This window comes from Rhyacophila brunnea, unplaced genomic scaffold (genome assembly GCF_057557595.1).
Source record: "Rhyacophila brunnea isolate RB1 unplaced genomic scaffold, BYU_Rbru_1.0 scaffold_95, whole genome shotgun sequence".
Lineage (NCBI taxonomy): Eukaryota > Metazoa > Arthropoda > Insecta > Trichoptera > Rhyacophilidae > Rhyacophila > Rhyacophila brunnea.
In genome coordinates this window covers 759441-778125 of record NW_028233367.1, presented here as the reverse complement: position 1 = coordinate 778125, position 18685 = coordinate 759441, and positions in this window count along the sequence as shown.

Here is an 18685-nt window from a genome sequence, read left to right as displayed (position 1 = left end):
GTAAATAAAACATTTCTTAAAATATAATTCGATAAATATGCAAATATAAAATATCATTATAAACTTTAATACACCTTTTCAGCATATATTTAAAAATTTTGCAAACAATATTCATTTAACATTTAAACTGATTGGTTTCTACTGCCAAAAGCAGAGAATTATTTGAATTTATTTCTATAATTGATAAAACAACTTTTTTAATTTATTTTTACCTCAAAAAATTTAATTTGCTTGGCATTTAAATACCATTAAAAATATAATATATTTTAGATTCTGGTTTTTAAGATACTTGGCTAGTGTATCTATAGCAATAGTTATTAAATGATGTTTTATTTTGTTATATATATACAAAATTGTACTTCTGGTTGCAAGCCTCTATTAAACTAACTTTTGTCTAATTAAAAATCCATTTAAGTATTATCTCTTGAAGCATTTATCTTATAACGACTCTTTATCAAAATAAAATAAAATAAATTGAAGTGGTGCATATGAATGCTAGTAATATAAGAAATACTATATATAAAATTAGAAAAAATACAGGATTTGAAAACTTTCTTGTTAAACAAGAAATTTTTTGATTATTTAATTTATTGTTTGTTTATTTTTATAGCACTAAAAAATATTTTTATGCAATCTAGATAAAATGATTTATTTCAAAATAATTTATAATGCTTTCTCTATCTTTAAAGTAATCGTTTTTTATTTTTCATTCATCTGTTTAAATATCTAAAAATAATTTAATAAATTTATAATAACAAATAAAAACAGCAATAATTTTAGTAATGTTGTATAAATAAAATTATACTATAGTGACGGTGTATGAAATCATTTAAATATGGTAATAGAACTTATATGAGTGCACAACCAATAACCACGTCTAAACAGTTTAAAACAAGAACAAGAATTATGAATTGGTTATTTCAGAGGTTTAAATAAGCAACGTTATTGCTGAAATATAACTTATAAATGAAATTTCAAAAAATAGATCTGATATAGCTAAGAATAATGTATACTTTTTCCTTTTTAATATTTCTACATGCGATAATAATTTTAACACCGTTATTTATCAAGAAACAGCCCGAAAAGGATTTAGCGTTTTACCAATCGATTCTTTTCTTCACTACATCCCTTTACAGATTGTAATTTTTCTTGATAATTTTCTATAAAATCACACTTATAACGCAAAAGTTCATCATCATCATATAATATCGGATGTGTAATTTTAGTCGTAAAATTTTTAGACCCCATTTTATATTTGTTAAAAATCCAATAATCAAAAATTTGAGATGTATTCTTTGGTCTGGACATTACTTTGAAATAGAAGATAAATTCTTCACAAAAATTATTTAAGAATTTTTCCTTTAATTCTTTAAATAAATCTATTTTGCAATTTACTTCGTTATTTTTTCTTAGCGAAGTAAGATCATTAATATTTTTTTTCTTTTGTGCGGTATCATTTTTTAAGATGTCCCTAAGAGCACATTTACGCTCTCCAAACTCCATATAAGTAAAATCACACGTGCTAAGATCCATCTGTAGACCCGTATGTGGGTCTTTAAAAAACTCATAAAAAATATCTATAAATGTATATATATCAACAAATTTATCGTATTTGACATCAAAAATAGCTGGTTCATCTATCATATAATTTGTAATTGCATCTTGAAAAATCTCTGGCACCCTAATTTCCCACTTATCTAAAAATATTTCAAACTGTTGCATAAATCCCCAATCGATTCTAAAAATCCACATGTAAAGAATTTTATATCCCTTTTCTAGACTATGTTCATTATAATGTTCGAAAATATTTATTATATTCTTACCGCTAATCGAAACATTACTAAAATCCAAAATCACTGGATTTGATAGAAATTGCTCACTATATGCATCTTTAGTATTGGCTAAAAGGTTTTTAAATGAACTCAAGTCTAATGAAGATTCCTCTATCTTCATTAGGATATTATTTAAAATTTTATATTTATGGTTATTTCGTAATTCCGCGATAGTCCCCTTATTTGTTAAGTATGCAAGAATATTACGGCCTTCAACCTTATACGGATACTGATCTTTAATGTGTTTTTTGAGTACATCCGGCATTGAATCAACTACTTTGGCTAGAAGGTCTTTTAAATCTACTTCTTCTGTCGTATATTTGGATTTTTTACACCTAGGCTCTTCATTTACCACAGATGATAAGCATGAAGCAGATCGTTTAGTTCCATTTACCATTCGACAAGCTGGATTTTCGTTCAAATCAAATTTCACATTACGGTCAGAAAATTTCGAATTGTTTAATTCTGATTCTGCTTTTTGTGTTATTTCTTGTATCTTTATTTTGATTTCCTCTTTAATTACATTCATTTCTTGGTCGAATTTTATGTCAAAAACAAATTCATGTACTTTTTGTGATTCCATTTCCTGTAACATCAATCCTGCCAAGCGATTCAATTCTGCTTTAGTCGAATTATCTGAGAAGTAATCTATAGAAGAAGATGAAATATGCTTAGATCTATCCAGTCGCTCCTCTAGAAACTCTTCTATGTAATCTGATTTTTTTACTAATAAGATTGTATTGTTTTCTAGGACCTAAAACTATGGTTTCATTAGAATCAATAAAGTGTGGTGGTGCATGTTCGTCAAATATTATACTTTTATCTAGCCAATGCTTTCTTCGTAAGCGGTTTTTTTTTGCTAATCGATTTTTATCTGGTTTTGAAGGGCTTTGCCCACTTCCCCCTGGATTTGTTGAGGTCGATTGAGAGGGATTACTACAGATGGCGTTGTAGTGTCCCCCTTAAGAAGGGGTTGGGTGACCGGTTGGAACTGTGTATCGCATGAACAAAAATCAGAATTTCTATTAGAAAATGAAAAGGAATTGATAGGTGAATCATTTTGCGGTTCTGGATCAGTTTCAGTTTCTAACATAGTAATTGATCGTGAACCGGCACCAAAAAATTCTTCTGATATATGAGTCGATGATATTCTAGTGCTTTTATTTAAAGACAATTGAACTTTATTGACTACTTCTGTACCACTTTGTGTTTGAAAAGCAGATTGTTTTATAGGATTCCCCATCCCATATCTTGATATGGATTGAACAGGCATTCCATATTTTTGCGTGATTTCAATATCATTAGATGCAGTCGATCGAGTTGCATTCGTATCAAGCTGATTTGAACCATCATTCTTTGACTTTATTCTCACCGGAGCCGAATGCAAAATCTTAAGCGAATTTAAATTGTTTAAATTTGTTTCTTGCTTCTTGATTCCGATATCGACAGTTTCCGAATCTTGTTCTAATTTCCCATATATCATGGATTTAGATAGAAAGAAAAACATAGCCGATAGTTTCATGTGACTTTCAAAATCAATGCTATTTATACATGTAAATGTTCTTATCTGTGATAAGGATGTTTTTTTATCACAGATTTCCATATTTAAACGAAATATTTAAAACTTTATGTAGCTCTTTAAATATAAAAAGACCGATAAATAAGGAATAGATACATCCCCATTCGATACAGCGCCAATTTATCCTTATTATTATCTTCAAGTCAGTACTTTTTTTATATTTTCAAATGTTCTTCTTTAGATAAATAAGTATCATGGCCCATAATTTTCATTATCCCCCCTTTTTCCTATAAATAGAGTATATATATTTTTATTGATCACTCAAAAATTCTTCTATTTACAAAATGTAATTAACACTTCTTTGACAAAATTATGTCCGCTTAATACTATTAAATTGTTTATTTGATCCCATTTTTACTTTTTTAAACAGCAGCTATAAACGAAATATCTTGGAAAGCTTTCGTTGGCTGTATTAAATATCCACGTGTAACAATAGTAATAGAAATCCATAATCACCAGAATTTTCTTTTCTATTTATTTACCGTTATTTCAAATGGCTTCTTTAGCTGGACTATTAATTCTCGATTTATATTTGCTCTTATGTGATGTGATTTCTGTAAAATTTAAATCTTCTGTTTTAATATCATCATATATTATTTAATTTCTGTGCCGAAAATTTTTCGATCATTATCTTGTGCTTATAGCAAAGAATAAACTACGGAGTTAAAATTTATATAAATTTGTTTTTGAATGTAATCGTTTATCATCTTGATTATTCTCGGGAAAAAAACTCACATAAAATACACAACATCTCTAAAACATTATCTATATAATGTTTTCAAATTACAGATCAATAACACTTTCTCTGATCTTCTATAGTTTGTTACAAATTCGTAAACTCCCGATTTCTTATAATTATTTTGCTGCAAACTTCAAATTCGGGTATTACATCAGTCGATACATTTTCTAATGAATATTCATAGTAAAAATTCATAATTTTATGATAAACGGCCTCATTTCTTCTGTAAAATTATTATTGCATAATGTTAACTATTGGCTTTTCTCCTAAACTTTCTTGTAATTTTTACTATTTCCTGCCTTTAATATATATTATTTTTAATATCAACACCATTATATATACATTATTTTTAATCATTGACATTTATAATATACTAATTCATTTTCCTTCTATGCATTTTTTCTTTGCTACTATAGTTTTCTGTTTAATTCTTATTTTTCTAACGTCTTCATATAGTATAAAAAATGCATCAGCTGTAACCAAGATTCCACCTTACTTACATTCAAATATAAACGCGTAATCCTGCTTTTATTCTATAATTTCGATGATACTATTATTATTAACACCGAATTGCTTTGATTTTTCTTAACATTAATAGTCTGAAATGAGATTTATTTTTCGACTTCTTGGCTAAAAATCAAACTTTATTTTCCCAAAATATATTGCTGGCATCCTTTACTCTACTAAAGACCATCATATGGATGTTTTGTTGCTTTCTTTAAACTCCATTTCATCGGAGCCAACTTCCCATTTCCATTTCGATGCTTTAACACAACTCCTGATACGGTAATGCTCACTTTGATTTTATAAATTGATTTCTTGTCTTATTCAGTCTATTCGGAAAATGTGCCTTTAATATCACGTTTTCTATCGTTATATAACTATCTCTATGTGTTCTTTCATCTGATAAACTCCCTAGTAGACTTATAAATGTTGTAAAAAAATTGTTGTTGATGTCGTAAAATTATAAAAAATTCTCTGAATCTGTTAAAAATCATTTTATACTTATTATCGAATATTTGTTTCTTACTTCACTCATATCAAAGCGCGTTTTTTAAATACATCATGGAATTTTACTTTGTCAATCCACAGTAACCTTTAAGATCTTCACAATCTCTTGAATATATTTTACTTCCAATTATGTATTTTAAACACATGTGCAAAATTATTATATCACCTTGCAAACAAGCAGATCATTTTTTATATATATTTTTCATAATATTTATATCATGAATAGCAACCAACAGATAACACCAAAAAAGTCCTACAAATATTATATTTGAATTTTTGCGTTTTTTTTTATTATGAAATAATTTAACCTAGGCATATTTACTTCATACTCTTATACTGACATGCTGTTTTACATTTGTCTTTTTTACTATCTTAAAGCTGAAATATATTTTCTCTAGGTCAAAAATTGTAATATGTGTAGAAGACTGTCTAAATTCAATAATTATTATCATATCAATCAAATTTTTGCATCATAAATTTTCAAATCGTTTAAAGACATAATATTGAATGCAAATTTATATAATTTATCGGACTTTTATGTATAATGATTTGATATTTTCATTTTATACTTTATTTCATACTTTTATCTTACTTTCTTATCCATTCAAACATTCCTGTAACTGCTTCTTTTTAAGCTCTTGAACTTATGTATCATCTTTATATGCAATCTCATATGATTACACATTTAATAGCCGTTCTCACTAAAAAAACTACTTAAACTCATATATATAAACCGCATTGATAAATTCTGAAAATTCTGGTTGCATTATTTTTAATGTAGGTTTCGGCCCTTTAGATATTCTTTCTTGTATAAACCATATAGAATCTTGTTGAGGAAAAATGAAAATAATATTTATTTATTTTACTATAATCTTGTTTTTAAATATACATATCTCATTCTCATACAAAATTTTTATTCTCTCCATCACTTAAAGAAATTTTGTTGTGCATATTACACCCTTCATCATCTCTTTGTCTATTATATTTTTTTGTATGTTTCATTATTCACTAATAACAAATACTGAAAACTATTATATCACTTTAATGAGAACTGTCTAAATTTATAAGTCTTTCGAATTCTATGGTTCATTATAACCGTTTCCGGATAAATTTTATATATCTTATCTTTATACCTTTTTTTAATTCTTGCTTTTATTTCATAATAAAACCATTGTCTTCAATCATAAATTTATTTCTCTTAGTTTCTCTGACCAATTTATTTATGATAAGCTCTTAGAACTCTAAATAGCATTTTGCTTTGTGGCTAAAATATGAATTACCATCGGTATCCAGATTCATGTGGCTGCTGTTTAAAAACAAATTTTTCTGCTCTTCTTGCACAATTTTAGCAATCTTAACACATACTTCTAAATTTCAAGTATATATTCTTCTTTGATTTCGAACCCCTGGCAGTTAATAACTTTTACTATCTGAATCTTAACTGTTGCAATACCCTCTTCAAACGTACTCTCCTCTCTAGTATATAGAGATCAGTTGATATGTACTTTAATATTATTTCTACTTTTCAATAAGTTCTTATTGGTAATCACCATCACGTTGTTCTTTAATTAAGCAAAAGGTCCGATTCGTAGAAAATCTTCCGATTCATAAGAAATTGTTTCTGATGAAATGCAAATCCAGACTTAAATATGGTAAATTAATATAAACCATAAATTTGATGATGTAAGACACGCACAAATCTGGCGCCGGATTTTTTGAAATTAACACATGTGCAACAAATATAGTGATAGAATAACCTTAAAGTTCTTCGAATTCAAAATATAATATACCAAGTGAAAAAAACAGTATGACAAACTCAGTATTGAGAATACCAATATTACGTATGTATTTCATATAGTCAACATATTTACTGGTAATTTTTTTTTATTTATGGTTTAATTTTTTTTTATCGATTTTGTCTATTTAGACGTGTTCAGCGTGTTATGAATATTGCACAACTCTTTGATCCATCTTTTGACACCTTCCTCTGATCTATCTTCATCAACCACTCTTCTTCTCTCAAATAATGAGATAAGTTCAAATGTCTTGCGGTGTGTGAGAGCTTGCATGTATGCTTCTACTTCGTCCGGGATTTTAACTCCTTAACATATTTTTTATGATATTTTGTGACCAGCCATCCCAAGTCATCACATACTATATTTACTTTAAAAGTATCTATGCAAAAATAACATAGTTTATTGTAATTTTACACCAATAAATACACGCTACAATCGCATCTCCAATCCAGTTTAAGTAAAACAAATGTAAAAGAAAGGAAAATAAAAAGGTATATATTCATATAAATAATTTTAAAATAAATGCAAAAATTCATGTTTAAATATGTGGGGCAGAATATCCTGGTAAAAAAGTTATGTCTGGAAATATAAAAAAAATTGCAATCAAAGTAGAGAAGATAAGAACGACAACACAAATAGAAACAAATATAAAAAATTTTAATTATGTTTTTTGACTGTAAACCAAATATACAAATTCCAAAAAGAAACAATTCTAGTCTTTAAGAAGAAATTAAAATTTGGTTTATATAAAATAATTCTTTTCATTATTAGAAAAAATGGGTGAAACAGAAAAATCAGAAGCAGAGCCCTACAAATATAAATCATGCGAAACTGCGGCTGTAACCGAGAAAAAGATGTGTTGGCGTCGGAACATGCGCAAACCTCGTTAAAAACATCAACAAGACATCTGACACTAGAATCGATTATCACTTCAACAGAATCTTCTCCGGATGAATGGATTCAAGAAGCCTATGCGGCAATCCTAATACGCTTCCATCTTATGCCACGCTTCGGATGGGAGAAACTACAAAAATATTACAACGGAAAATTCCAATGTTATTTGTCCCAATAGGAACTCAAAAGAAGAGCGATGAGAATATTAATAGACCAAAATGGAAAGAAGTCGGTTGTCAAACGATTTGATGCCGAAAACGTCAAAAACGCAAAAAGATCAAAATTATGTGATTCATCACATTTTGGAATTGAAGAGTATAGAAGAGTCGACTTATGTAGAAAGGAATTCAATGAAATATACGAAAGCTCTAAAAAGTAAATATCGTTGAATTTGAAAGGACAAGGAAAATCCCATACTACAAAGTTAACACTAGTACTCTCCAAACTATTAATATGATAATAGGGGCAATTAAATCCACCCAGAATCCCAAGAATATGTCCGATGTTGCAGTGTTGCTACAAACCGCACAACAGACTCACAAACACCCCACAACAAAACCGAAAATAGACAACGAATATATTTTAGAAAATATCGAAAACATTGAGCAAGTAGAAAGAATAAGAGATGGACTATAATTATATAAAAATAAACGCAGTGAAGTAAAAGAAGAGGATGTAAAAAAATTAAGAAAAATAATGCGGTCAAGAAACATGATCCTAGACAGAGATGATCATCTTAAAACAGTGTTTAATATCTATACAGAAAATATTAGAATATTGCAGAAAAAAATAGAGCAGTACAAAAAAAGATGTGACTTCACCAGAGAAAAAAACTGCTTTGAGCTTAATAGAAGACTTTTTTACAGAGGATTGTCACTAAACAAAAATTATGCAATCGAAGCTTCCGATGAACAAATCAGCAAATTTTGGATTAAAATGTGGGGAAAAGGTACGGAAAATCACAACAAAAATAATTTTAACGACTACCTATGTCCATTTCTACCTGTCGAAAAACAGGAAAAAATTTTCTTCATAACAGAAATTGAATTTGCTTTATAACAGAAATTGAATTTGATAATATAATAAAATCTGCCAAACTGGAAAGCTGCTGGACTATATGGAATCTTTAATTTCTTCATTATAAAAATGACGAGTCTTCATAGATATATATATCAGATGAATGTTTGGAAAATAAAAACCAGGAAGAATGGTTTTATTTAGGCACTACATATCTTAAACCAAAAGAAGATGTCAAGATAGGAAATGAATTTAGACCAATAACATGTATGTATAATTTATATAAATTAACGACAAAAGCGGTCTCAAAAATCATCCTGTATGAAGTGGAGAAAAGAGAATTAAATGCAGAAAATCAGTTAGGAACAATAAGACGCGTTCAAGGAGCAAAAAAACAAGCTCTTATTAATATTTCGATAAATAAAGAGTATGGAAATAATTTATATACAACGTGGATTGATGTAAAAAAGGCATTCGACGCAATAGAACATAACGATCTACATGCATGTATTACAAACTTTGAATCTACCAGCATGAATAGCATCTTTTATAAGAAATATTACAAGTAAATGGAGTATATCTTTAAGATTAAATTGAGAAGTGATCATGAATAAAGGAATAAATAAAAGAATACTACAGGGAGATAGTCTGTTCCCTTTTTTATTCGTTCTATGTATTGACCCCTTAAGCAGAAAATTAAATGAACGCTTTGCAGGGGTGAGTGTACTGAACGATGAAAACTCATATACAACAAATCACCTTCTCTTCATAGATGACCTCAAATAAATATCAAAAAACACCTGAAACACTTAAACTCATGACGGACGAAACACTAACCTTCTTTAATGCAGTAGGCCTTGAAATAAACAAAAACAAGTCTGCCACTAACCATGAAATATGTGCGGATGTAGAAACATTTATAGAAGACCCGGCAGCCTACAAATATCTTGGGGTAATTGAGAATAGCAAATCAGAGCTAAAGCAAGAAACTATAGATATAATTGCAGAACAAATATTAAATCGAATAAGAAATTATTGTAAGACTAAACTTAATGCCGGGAATTTATTTAAAGCCATTAATGAACATTCAACTTCACATATGAATTACCTTTTAGGCGTATTAAAATTAGAACCAGAAGAATACATCAAACTTGATGATAAGATAAGAGATATTTTAAACGAATTTTCCATTCACCTCCAGCCTAGTAATAAAAAAAGATTATATATAAAGAGAAATTAACTAGGACGTTTGCTATGTAATATCGAATTTAAAGCTGAGAAGATGATCTACCAGCTAAAAAATCTGCTTGAAAACAGTAAAAACAGCTCACCGAGGAGGGCCGCAATTCTAAAAGTAGAAAAAGATAACAAGACACATCTCTCATTAATGTAAGAATATCTTAAAAATAAATATCATACTAATATCACCGACTCCGAAACACTGGCGAAAAAGCAGCAAGAAAGTCTTTTGTGTGAAATAAAAAAAAAACCTTTTGAAGCTAAGAATAATGATATGGTTGATATTGTTGAATCATCAAGATGGATAAAAGATGGCAACATTAAACCAAGTGAAGAAGATAAATTCTGTTTTATTCAAGACAGAAATGTGTTTTTCGGTGAGAAGATAAAATGCCCACACTGTAATGAAGCTATGAAAACAATTGATCACCTTGCAACATGATGCAAGAAAATTTTAGGACATGATTACACGCGAAGACATAATGAAATAGTAAGATGTCTTCATTTCCTCCTATCAGGACGATACAACTTCAAGAAAACCAAAAAGATCAGAACTCACTCAGTACAAGAGATCAGCGAAAACGAAAATGCAGAAATGAAAGTTGATACCCGAATTAAAACGGGTATTTTAATCAAACAAAATAGACCTGATATTTTTCTTTGCGATAAAAAAGAAAATATGATTACGCTAATCGAAATAGGTATAACGAGCTTTGATAACTTGAGTTGAGAATGAAAAATATAGGAAATATGATATCTTGGCGAATGAACTTGGTTTAATTTACAAATGCAAAACAAGAATAATACCATATGTGATGACTTGGGATGGTGTGGTCACAAAATATCATAAAAAATATGTTAAGGAGTTGAAAATACCGGACGAAGTAGAAGCATACATGCAAGCTCGACACTCCGCAAGACACTTGAACTCATCTCATTTGAGAGAAGAAGAGCAGTTGATGAAGATAGATCAGAGGAAGGTGTCAAAAGATGCATCAAGGAGTTGTGCAATATTCCCAACACGCTGAACACGTCTAATCAGATAAAATCGATAAAAAGAAAATTAACCCATAAATAAATAAAATAAAATTAGAAGCAATACAGAATTCAGAAGAGTTCTAATTTAAACGGATAATTGTTGATATTTAAATTATATTATTTGGTTTACTTATCACAATGTACAAACTATTTTTTAGCAATCTATATATAGTTATTTCATAAAAAAATATTTTTTTAAATTTTATTAAATCTTTAAGTATTCGTTTTTTATTTTTTATTCAATCGGTTTTAATTTCTAAAAATAATTAAATAGATATAAAATAACAAATAAAAAACGTTTAAATTTTAGAAATGTGAATAAATAAAATTATACTATATTGATGGTGTATAAAATTATCTAAATGATCCTAATAAAACTTGTATGAGTTCGAGAGAATAACCACGTCATAACAGTTTAAAACAAGAACAAGAATTATGAAATTGTTTATTTCATAAGTTTAAATAAGCAATTGAATTTTGAAATACAACTTATAAAACGGAATTATTAAAAAATGTAAATGAAATAGCTAAGAATCTATATTGTTTTCTTTAATTATTGTTGCATGCGACAGTAATTATAAAACTGTTTTTTAGAAGAAAAAGCCTGATTAGGATTTAGCGTTTTACCAAACACATTTTTTCTTAACTACATATCTATGCAGAGTGTAATTTTTTGTTGAAGTTTTTTAAAAATCCGATCTTAAGTTCCTCAAGTATATGATCATCTATCAATATCGTTTGTTTTTCGTCTTTCTTAGGATCTTTTGATTTTTTCATTTTATAACAATGTTTATCATAATCTGCTATTTCAACTGTATGCTTTGGTCTGGACATTACTTTGAAATAGAAGATAAATTCTTCACAAAAATTATTTAAGAATTTTTCCTTTAATTCTTTAAATAAATCTATTTTGCAATTTACTTCGTTATTTTTTCTTACCGAAGTAAGATCATTAATATTTTTTTTCTTTTGTGCGGTATCATTTTTTAAGATGTCCCTAAGAGCACATTTACGCTCTCCAAACTCCATATAAGTAAAATCACACGTGCTAAGATCCATCTGTAGACCCGTATGTTCGTCATATACAGACTGATAAAAAATATCTATAAATGTATATATATCAACAAATTTATCGTGTCTAATATCAAAAAGAGCTGGTTCATCTATCATATAGTTTGTAATTGCATCTTGAAAAATCTCTGGCACCCTAATTTCCCACTTATCTAAAAAGATTTCAAACTGTTGCATAAATTCCCAATCAATTCTAAAAATCCACATGTAAAGAATTTTATATCCCTTTTCTAGACTATGTTCATTATAATGTTCGAAAATATTTATTATATCCTTACCGCTAATTGAAACACTACTAAAATCCAAAATCACCGGATTTGATAGAAATTGCTCACTATATGCATCTTTAGTCTTGGCTAAAAGGTTTTTGAATGAGCTCAAGTCTAATGAAGATTCCTCTATCTTCATTAGGATATTATTTAAAGTTTTATATTTATAGTTATTTCGTAATTCCGCGATAGTCCCCTTATTTGTTAAATATGCAAGAATATTCTTACCTTCAACCGTATACGGATACTGATCTTCAATGTGTTTTTTAAGTACATCCGGCATTGAATTAACTACTTTGGCTAGAAGATCTTTTAAATCAACTTCTTCTGTCGTATCTTTGGATTTGTTACTCCTAGGCTCTTCATTGTCCGCAGATGACAAACATGATGCAGACCGTTTAGTTTCATTTACTTTTTGACAAGTCGGATTTTCGTTCATATTAAATTTCACATTATGGTCAGAAAATTTTGAATTATTTAATTCTGATTCTGCTTCTTGTGTTATTTCTTGTATCTTTGTTTTTATTTTCTTTTTAATTTCATCCATTTCTTGGTCGAATTCCATGTCAAAAACAAATTGATGTACTTTTTGTGATTCCATTTCCTGTAACATCAATCCTGCTAGGCGATTCAATTTTACTTCAGTCGAAAAATCTATCCAGCACTCTAATCTTGTAAATTTAGTGTGTTTAGATCTATTTAATCGATTCTCTAGAAACTTTTTTATATAATCTGATTTATCATGAATAATAATGTACGGTTTTGAATATTTAATTATTATCAAGTTTCCATAAATATCCTTAAAATAATAAGGTATTGAATGTGGCATCCCAAATTTTCCGTATTCATCCTCATGATTTTTTATTTGTTGGGGTTTTTTGCTTAATAAAAAACTGACACGTGGTTCAGAATCGCTATGCTTATTCCTACCTAAGCGTCTTAAGGTTGATTGTGAGGAATTATCTACTGATGATGTTCTAGGGCTTTCATTTGAAGACGGTTGGATTTTATTGACTGCTTCTTTACCACTTTGTGTTTGAAAAGCAGATTTATTTACTGGTGTATTTATAGAACACCCAATCCCACATTCTGATATGAATTGAATCGGCATTTCACATTTTTGCGTGATTTTAATATAATTAGATGCATTTGATGGAATCTCATCCATATCAAGACGATTTAAATCATGTTTCTTCGGCTTTATTCTCACCGGAGCTGAAAACAAAATCATAAGCGAATTTAAATTGTTTAAATTTGTTTCTCGCTTCTTGATTCCGATATTGTTAGGTTCTTTTTCTTGTTCTAATGTCCCAAATATCATAGATTTAGATAGAAAGAAAAATATAGCCGATAGTTTCATGTGAATTTCAAAAATCAATGATTTATATATTTAAATTTTCTTATCTCTGATAAGGATGTTTTAATCAGCGCAGATTTCCATATTTAAACGAAATATTTAAAACTTTATGGCGCTCTTTAAATATAAAAAGACCAATAACTCAGGAATATATAATACCCCTGATCGAAACAGCGCCACTTCGTTATTATTATTAGGTTTTTGTCAGTGTTTTTTTTTACATTTTCAAATGTTCTTCTTTAGATAAATAAGTATCATAACCCATAATTTTTATTATCACCCCTTCTTCCTATAAATAGAATATATTCATTTTTTTTGGTCTCTCAAAAATTCTTCTATGTACAAAATGTAATTAACACTTCCTTGACAAAAATATTTTCGCTTAATACTATTAAATTTTATTTGATCCCATTTTTACGGTTTTAAATAGCTGCTATACACGAAATATCTTGGAAAGCTTTCGTTGGCAGCATTTAATACCCACGTGTAACAATAGTAATAGAAATACATCTTCACCAAAATTTTCTTTTCTATTTCTTTACCATCTTTTAAAATGACTTCTTTAACTGCACTACTAACTTCTAGATTCTATGTTTCTCTTATGTAATTACGTTTTTATTTGTATCTTTTTTTTTCATATCATCCTTCTCATAGTATTATTTAATTTCTATTCCGAAAAATTTTCGATCATTATCTTGTGCTTGTAGTAAAGAATAAACTACGGAGTTAAATTTTATATAGTTTTATTTGTGAATGTAATCGTTGATCATCTTGTATTATTCTTGGAAAAACCACACTTGTAAAATTATCAACATCTCTAAAACTATATCTATATAATGGTTTAGATTTTTAAATCAAAAACACTTTCTCTGATCTTCTATAGGTTTATAAAATTCTTAACCTCCCGATTTCTTATAATTTTTTTTTGCTGAAAACTTCACATTCGGGCATTACATCAGTTGATACATTTTTTTTTACATTAAAAATCAGATAATTTGGTTATAAACGGCCTTATTCTTCTATGTAATTTTTTTGCTAAATGTTAACTATCTCCTGGCTTCTTCTGGTATTTTTAATCATCAACTTTACAAAAATATGCATTATTTTTAATCATCAATGTTCATAATATACACATTATTTTTAATCATGTACGTTCTTAATATATACATTATTTTCAATCATCAATGTTCATAATACACTAATAAATTTTATCTTCCATGCATTTTTTCCATGCTACTATATTCTTTGTTAAATTCTTATTTTCTAACATCTTCATATAGTCTAGAAAGCGCATCTGCTGTAACCAAGGTTTAAACCTACTTATATTCCATCATAAACACGTAATTCTGCTTTAATTCTATATATTTATTATAACTATTATTATCTACTCCGTCTCTGAATTGATTTTTTCTAAACAATAATAGTCTGAAATAAGATTAAGTTTATGACTTCATGGCTAAAATAAACTTTATATGACCAAAATTAGTTGCTTAAATCTCTTACTATAATATCTAAATAAATTTTTTGTTCTTGTTGCTTTCTTTAAACACCATAATATCAGACCCAACTTCCCCTTTCCGTTTCTCTGCTTAAACACAGCACCGTTATAGTGTTGCTCACTCTGATTTTTAAAACTAATCTCTTCTCTTATTCAGAAAATATATAATTTGTTCTTTAGTAGCTCGCTTTCTAATGTTTTGAAACTATCTTGATGTGTTATTTCATTAAAATAACTCTTAGGTCAACTTATAATGTTATAAAAGGGCTTTTTAGCCATAAAATGTTAAAAAAATTCACTGAATCTGTCAAAAATAGTTTAATACATTATTAATGAATATTTGTTTTCTACTTCACTCATATTAAAGCGCGTTTTTCAAATACATTTTGGAATCATATTTTGACAATGACAGTAACATCTAAGAACTTCACAATCTTTTGACTATATTTTACTTTCTTATCATTAGATTTTATATCATGTGCTTACAATATTCATATCACCTTGCAAACAAACATCAATTTTTTTATAGATATTTGTCATAATTATTATATCATGAATAGCAACCAACAGATAACACCCGAATAGGTCTACAAGTATTATATTTGACTTTCTGCGTTATTGTTTTTATGAAATCCTTTAAATTAGGCATGATTTCTTCATATTCTTATACTGACATGCTGCCTTACATTTGTATATTTTACTATCTTAAAACCCAAATATATTTCCTCGAGATCCATAATTGTAAAATGTGCAGAAACTGTTTAATTTCAAAGATTATAATTTTAATCATATCAATCAAATATTTGCATCATAAATTTTCAAATCGTTTAAAAATATAATATTACAGGCAAATTTACTTTTTTTATTAGGTTTTTATAATATAAAGATCGGATATTTTCAATGAATACTTGATTATATACAATTATCTTACTTTTTTAAACATTCAAACATTCCTGTCACCGCTTTTTTAAAAGCCCCTTGAACTTATGTATCATCTTTAAATGCAATCTCATATGATTACCCATGTTTCAGGCGTTCTTACTAATAAACCACTTAAACTCATATATATATATATAAAACGTATTTATAATTCTGACTATTCTAGTAGTAATATTCTTAATGTGGATATTTGTCCCTTTAGATATTCTTTCTTGTATAAACCATATAAAATCTTGTTGAGAAAAAAAAAGTAATAATATTTATTTATTTTACTATAATCTTGTTTTGAAATATACATTTTCATTCTCATACAAAGTCTTTATTCTTTCCATCATTTAAAGAAAGTGTGTTGTGCATATTACGCCCTTTATCATTTCTTTGTCTATTATATTTTTTTAATGCTTCATTATTCACTAATAACAAATACTGAAAACCATTATATCCCCTCAATGATCCATGTTTAAATTTATAAGCCTTGAGCATGTAATAAATAATTATAACCGTTTCTGGATAAATTTTATATATCTTAGCTTTATACCCTTTTTAATTCTTGCTTTTATTTCACATTCAAACCATTGTCTTCAATCATAAATTTATTTCTCTTAGTTTCTCTGACCAATTAATTTATGATAAACTCTTAGAACTCTAAGCAGTATTTTGCTTTTAGGCTCAAATTTAAATTACTATCGAAATCCAGATTCTCGTGGCTGCTAAATCAGAAACAATTTTTTCTGCTCTTCATCCCCAATTATAGCGATCTTGACACATACTTTCAAATTTCAAATATGTATTCTTCTTTGATTTTGAACCTTGCATGGTTAATAACTTTTACCACCTGATCATGACTTTTGCATCAACTTCTACAAACGTAATCTCCTTTCCAGTATATAGAGATTGGTTGATATGAACATTAATATTATCATCCTCACTTATCAATAAGTTCTTATTGGTAATCACCATCACGTTGTTCTTTAATTGAGCAAAAGGTCCGATTGTCAGAAAATATTTCAATTAATAAGAAATTCTTTTAGATATAATGCCAAATCTTGTAAATGAATACTTAAATATGGTAAATTAATATAAACCATAATTTTGATAAGGTATATAATGCACAAATCTTACGCCGGGTTTTTTGAAATTAACACATGAGCAACGAATATGGTGATTAGAATATTAAAGTTCTTCCATTTCAAAATATAATATACCAAGTAAAAAAACAGTAAAACTGGCAAAGTCGGTATTGAGAATACCAATATTACGTATGTATTTTATATAGTCAACCTATTTCCTTTAAAGGTATCTATACAAAATAACATAGTTTATTATAATTTTATATCAATAATGACACGCTACAGTCGCATGTTTAATTCCGGTGCAGTAAAACGAATTAAAAAGAAAGGAAAGATAAAAAGGTATATATTCATATAAATAATTTTAACAGTTATATGCAAAAATTCATGTTATATTATGTGGAGCAGAATATCCTGGTCAAAAGTTATGTCTGGAAATAAAAAAAAAATTGCAATTAAAGTAGAGAAGATAAGAACCACAACACACATAAAAAACAAATATAGAAAATTTAAATTATGTGTTTCGATTGTAAATCAAATATACTATATTCCAAAAAAAAATTTAAGTCTTTAAGAAAAAATTTATATTTGGTTTGTATATAAATTTTTTTTTGCATTATTATATATTATAAATTTAACAATATTCAATCGAATAAAAATTAACAAAAAATTCAAGTCCTATAATCCGCTATATTATTTTTAAAATAACACATAAATTGAGATAAAATTTTTTTTGAGCAAAGATCTAAAAAGTTCGTAAATCGATATACCGTAATTTCATACTATAATTTTTAAAGAAATTCTCTTCATTAATTTTATTAATTACATTCTTATTTATTTATGGGTTAATTTTCTTTTTATCGATTTTATCTGATTAGACGTGTTCAGCGTGTTGGGAATATTGCACAACTCCTTGATGCATCTTTTGACACCTTCCTCTGATCTATCTTCATCAACTGCTCTTCTTCTCTCAAATGAGATGAGTTCAAGTGTCTTGCGGAGTGTCGAGCTTGCATGTATGCTTCTACTTCGTCCGGTATTTTCAACTCCTTAACATATTTTTTATGATATTTTGTGACCACACCATCCCAAGTCATCACATATGGTATTATTCTTGTTTTGCATTTGTAAATTAAACCAAGTTCATTCGCCAAGATATCATATTTCCTATATTTTTCATTCTCAACTCAAGTTATCAAAGCTCGTTATACCTATTTCGATTAGCGTAATCATATTTTCTTTTTTATCGCAAAGAAAAATATCAGGTCTATTTTGTTTGATTAAAATACCCGTTTTAATTCGGGTATCAACTTTCATTTCTGCATTTTCGTTTTCG